General features: G+C 27.7%; 1 non-coding gene across 1 annotated transcript; it reads left to right on the forward strand.

Annotated features, from left to right (window-relative positions):
* The first annotated feature begins 1,283 nt into the window (after positions 1–1,283).
* Positions 1,284–1,394, forward strand: LOC140991340 (small nucleolar RNA R71). The gene has a single exon (XR_012177843.1). It is a non-coding gene; the product is annotated as a small nucleolar RNA R71 (small nucleolar RNA).
* The last annotated feature ends 4,814 nt before the right edge of the window (positions 1,395–6,208 follow it).

The raw sequence follows: 6,208 nt of genomic DNA on the forward strand, positions 1-6,208 counted from the left end.
TTTATTTTCTCTAATAATACGTGAAATTGTTGGACAACCAGAATCTTTATATTTTAAACTAGAATTATTTTGAAGAATAGAACTTACTTGTTCAGCCAAGAATGTTTTCTTCTTCACATGCAATTTTCTCTTCACAGTACATAAGTCTTTTAAAAATTTTGTATATGAAGGTACTTGTTTAATAGCATCTAATAATGAAATATTTATCTTTACTTGTTTAAAAACTTCATAGATATCATAATCATTTTTTGTTTTTTATGATTTGTTAATGCATGAGGAAATGGTGGAGGTTTGTTTGATTCATTTACTATTTCAGATGATTTATCATTCAATATATTATTTTTAGAATTTAAGGTATCATTATTCTCAAAAGTATCAGGATTATCATCCTTACTCTTTGATTTTAAATGATCCTTGTTTTCATTACTATATGGATCATTAACTATTTTACCACTTCTAAGGGTAATAACAGATTTATTTGATCAATTTCTTCATTTTTTAATTCTTGATTATGATTTTTAGGACTAGGTTGAGGTTGAGATGGAAATTTTCTTTTTTCATTAATATTAAGTGCAGATGCAAATTTTGCAAGAGTTTCTTTCAAATCGGTCATAGATTGACTGTTTTGAATATTGATAGATTCTTGCTTTTGGATAAATGCATGAATTACATCTTTAAAGTTTTTTCTTGGAGGTGTAACATAAGGAATATAACCTTGATGATTTTGGTTATTTTGAAAATATTGTTGTGAGGGTTGTGTATTATTATCATTCCTCCAACTAAAATTAGGATGATTTTTCCATCCAGGATTATATGATGTTGAAAAAGGATCTAGCATTGGTTTTTTATAATTGTTAACATAATTTGCTTGTTCATGGAGACATTCTTTAAATGAAGGTAATGTTGGACAATCTTTTGTAGCATGATCATGTGTATCACATATATGACAAACAATTTCTTGAATACTTATTAATTGACCACTCTTTTTCATTTCTAATGACTCAATTTTTCTTGCTAAAGATGCAAGTTTAGCTTGAATATCTATATCATCTTTAAGATTATAGATACCACCCTCATTTGTTGAATTATTGATTTTAGTTGTTGGTGGTCCTATTGTGCCTATATTATCCCAATTTTGAGCATTTTCTGCTAATGAATCCAAATACTCCATAGCTTCATTTGGGTTTTTATCTTCAAAAGTTCCATTACACATGAATTCTATCATTTGCCTATCTTTAGGTATTAGACCTTCATAAAAGTGAGAAACTATTCTCCATGTTTCAAAACCATGATGTGGGCATGTATTAAGTAATTCTTTATATCTATCCCAACATTGATAAAATGTTTCTCCTTATTTTTGAGAAAAAGTAGTAATTTGTCTTTTAAAAGAGTTTGTTCTATGGGAAGGAAAAAACTTTTTGAGAAATTGTTGTCGCATTTCTTACCACGATCTTATTGAACTTGATCTCAAATTTTGTAGCCATGTTTTAGCTTTATCTTTTAAAGAAAAAGGGAAAAGCTTTAATCGAACTATATCCATGCTACAATTTTGATCATTATAAGTGTTACAAACTTCCTCAAATTCTCTTAGATGTAAATATGGATTTTCAGAATCTAAGCCATGAAAATTTGGTAAAAGTTGAATAATTTGAGGTTTAAAGTTGAAATTAGATGCATCAGGAGGAAAAACTAAACAAGATGGTACACTAGTTCTAATAGGGTTCATATGGTGCCTAAGTGTTCTTAATTGATCATGTTCTTGATTATTATTATTATTATTATTATTGTTATTATTGTTATCATTATCTTGATTATTTGAATTATCATCCATGTTTAAATTATTTTCAAATACTCGAATAAGTCTAACAATTTTTTTTCGACTCCAAACACTCATACAAAAAAAAAACAATACTTATAAATAAAACATAATTAACAAATATAAATTTAATTTATACCTCCCCGGCAACGGCGCCAAAAACTTGCTACTACTTAAATTATAATTCACCCAAGTGTAGGTTGTCTGCAAATAATATATTTCGTAAGTACGATATCGATCCACAGAGAGGTTATTTTAAGTTTAAATTTATTAATTTATAGATTATCAAATGCAAGAACGAAGTTTACAAATTATAAATTTCGTCAAGTTCGAGGATTTATTTTTGGTTTATGCAATATTGTTTAACTAAAAGTAAAATAAAGGAAACCATCATAAATAATGGTTCCAAGAAAATAAAAATATTTAAACACACACCTAATATAATATAGTTCACACTATAGAAATACCGAATTCACCGATATTTTATATATGGTACCTATTATTATATATATAACTATATAAATATATAACTGCATAAAATAAATGTTAAATTAAATCATTATATTTCATTTAGAACAATCGGCAAAGCCACGCTATTGCCTAAATGAAATATATGATTTAATAAGTTAGTTGCGGAAAAGTAAAAGTTAGTTGCAATAAAGTAAATGTTAGATGCGGAAAGTAAAAGTTAGTTGCAATAAAGTAAATGTTAGATGCGGAAATTAACTAAATGTTAGATTGTTAGATATCATAATATTTCATTTAGAACAACTGGCAGAGCCACGCTATCGTCTAAATGAAATATATGATATAATTATATAAATATATATATGTATGTATGTATGTATGTATAATATGACAATAATAATTGATAAAATATTTATTGTATCAAAATTAAACAACAAATCAAGATAACCACTTAAATGGTATCAAGCATTTGATGTAAATTGATAACAACAAATAATTCATTTTTATACCTACAATAAAAAAAATTAGCAAAATGAAAAGAAATAAAGAAAGAATATACAAAATATAAATAATCTTACTTCACCAATAATTCATCCTCTTCACCTTGACATGATAGATTTAGATTTCCATGAACTTACTTTTGATCAACACTAAAAACATCACTCATAATTGGGAAAATGAAAAATATATTGGAACTTAGAACTTTTGTGCACACTCACACTATATTTTACAATGAGATAGAATGATTTTCAAGCTAGCACAAGGCCTCTATTTACAGGCCAGATGAGAGAAAAAGGTCAAAAATTATATTAATGCAATGTAGTTGTAATAGTAGTCTTTGTCTCCTCCAACTTCAATTCCATACCCCTTCTTTCAATGCTTTGTTCCACGACTTTAATCACCGAATTTGACTCAGCTCAAAACAGCAAACATGTGGCGAATTGTCTGTAGATGAATTTGGCCACTTGTTTCACCTCATTTGGTTAAATATTGAAATAGTTATGATTTTTTTACTATATGCTGGTCATGATGAAAGTAAATTTTTTCTTTCTTTTGATAATTTTACAATTTGATCATCTTAACCAATTTTTTAGGCAATCATGTCTTCTGCAAAGTTGTAGATAATTTCTCAAAGATTCCAAAAATATTTAAATCACCTCCATTTGAATTTCCTAGCTTGAGTTATCATTATTTTACCAACACGTAGAAAACCTGAAAATAAAACATATTTAGTAAGACATTTAAATATAAACACACAATACTAAAATAACATAATTTTATAATTTTAATGAAACTTAAATTTTAAAATATAGGTTTTAACATATAATAAATTATTAATTTTAAGTTTCATCAGCTAGCCTTGGGTTCACAACGTCTTGTGATTTAGAATAACATTTATTCTTATTCGGATGTACCCTAATTAGCCTCATTCTTTTCATCAACCCTTTGATCAAGAATGTTAGAACTCAAGGCTGATTGCATGCATCTAGTAGAATTGCCCTATGATCCCCTAGGTATCACTGATAGTGCCTACAAGAACTTTAAGTCATGCTTAACGTACAGTAATGTCCCTTTAACTTATTATCCCGATCGAATTTTCAACCATTGGTATATCGAGAGTTGCATATGAATTCGATAACAATGTGATATATCTTTTAATAATAATAGTGGCATCACATGTAAAACTAGGGAAACACATTTATCTGAAACACATTTCTTACTCTAACTTGATATTCCTTTCATTATTAACTTATCAGATCAAATAGAATATCTTGACCCGTGGGCAAAAGGTGAATCCCTTACTACAATGTATTTACTCCTACGTATTTCGAAACTATACCCAACCTCGTTACCTGATGACACTCGATGGAGCCTTAATGGATCAAAGTGCATGCTAGTACATAGAGCCTTTACGTTGTCCTTGGTCAAAAGACTAATGGTGTAAAATCATAATTGCGGACTGTTCCACTTGATAAGTGATAACCACTTTGACAGTCCGAGAGAGGGGGGTTTCAGTATATGATCAAGTGATGACCCATCTGTATGAATAGATATCTCTATACCCTTGTCAATGAAACATGTCGTTTACATCATAGATGTTAGTTTCAAGCTCAAACGATATTTATCCTTATTTTAGGCGGTTGATTCGACTAGAAACATGTTTAGAATATACGGCACACTTTCCCAATGAGCTTCATGATATTACGTTGAGAGATAGACCTCGTGAGATCTTTAATATATTTAAGGGCTTTATCTATGTAGCTTCTATGTGTATACATATAAAATAATTGTCATAATTGGAAAAAATCGTAAAATATTATTAAAATAAATATTGTTTTTTACATAAAAGTCAATAAAGTTCAAACCTCAATTTGGATCGCTAGACACCTACTCTAATATGGTAGACAAATCAAAATGTAATGCTTGGACTACTGCAGTGTAAAATATTTGAGTTGTACACTACCAATTATAACTCTAAGTAAAGAGAGAATCATTCGATCCTACAATTGATATCAAAGTCAAAATAACTAATTCAATTCTCATATGTTACAAGAAATGCATTATTATCGAATTGTCTGATTAGATAACGAGACCATTTCAGCATTTTCCAATATATTCTTTTCAATATTGGGAATAACTGACTATTTGTATTTTAACTTCATATGATTAGTTTCTGATTATTAGTTCGACAACGAAAGTTATATACTTTTAGGCATAGTTTGGTACAATGATAGGATAAATGTGTGATATATAATATAATGATAAGTTAAGGATATATAAGATGTAGGATATTATATTTAATGTTTGGTATGATTTTAATAAGAGTGATTGAATTTATATATTAGATTGTAATGACAAATTTAAGTTTATCATAATAAATTTTATAATTTCAAAGTTGTTGCTTGAGTTCATATTTCTTATTTGTTCATGCGCCGACAGTGCTTGCATGATTTATTTATTTTTACCTAATTTTATATATTATATAATATGATAATTGAGCCCTTGATTTTGTGAGTCAAATATCAATTTTTAAGGTTAATCGAGTGATACTAGTAATTTTATTGAGATTTATAAAAATCATTTATATAATTATTTCGAGTTCATTTATATAAATATCATATTATATAATATATAAAAATATTTATTTGATAGGGCGGTAAAATGAGAGAATGATAGTGTTTAAGATTTTTATATATCGAGGGCAATTATGTCATTTGTTGTGTTTGTTATCATTAAATTAAAATTATCACATGTCATAAAAGGGATACATTATCCTTGTATAAAACTATTTATCACGGGCCCATGATATAAAAAGGTACCAAACGTGGGATAATGAGGATTATTTATCAATCCCTCTCTTATCACATATACCAAACTATACCTTAATGATTTTGGTTTCATGTAATTTTTGACAGGAGACTAAAAAAAAGAGAAAAAACGAATTTTAGACCTGCAAGATTGTTTTAGCAAAATTTGGAAGATGCATTATAATTTATTTTCTTTTAAAATTCCAATATAAAGTACTATTTTGTAATGAAAATCAACAAAATTTAGATATTTATTTTAAATATCTCATGCGAAGAGAAAAAAAAATACAAGGATCTAATTAGTATATCTTATAACCTGAGGTAAATATATCACGTTTTCGGTGGCTGAGGGTGGTACGTGAACGAATCTAATGTATTGTCACTAATATTTTTATACTTTTTAGTTTTTAGTAGGATATCAATTCAAGTGGATTGGGTTGGGTCGGGTTGAACATTAGAACTATTCAAAAATTGTCCAACTCGAACCCGAGTTAACCCGAAAACCTGAACCTGAACCCGAATCAAACTTTTCAACCTGATTTTGATTTTTTAAATTTTTTTTAAAAAGAAAACTAAATAAAATTAAAAAAAATAATAATTTAAACACATAATAACA

Source organism: Primulina huaijiensis, chromosome 1, assembly GCF_012295235.1.
Source record: "Primulina huaijiensis isolate GDHJ02 chromosome 1, ASM1229523v2, whole genome shotgun sequence".
Classification (NCBI taxonomy): domain Eukaryota; kingdom Viridiplantae; phylum Streptophyta; class Magnoliopsida; order Lamiales; family Gesneriaceae; genus Primulina; species Primulina huaijiensis.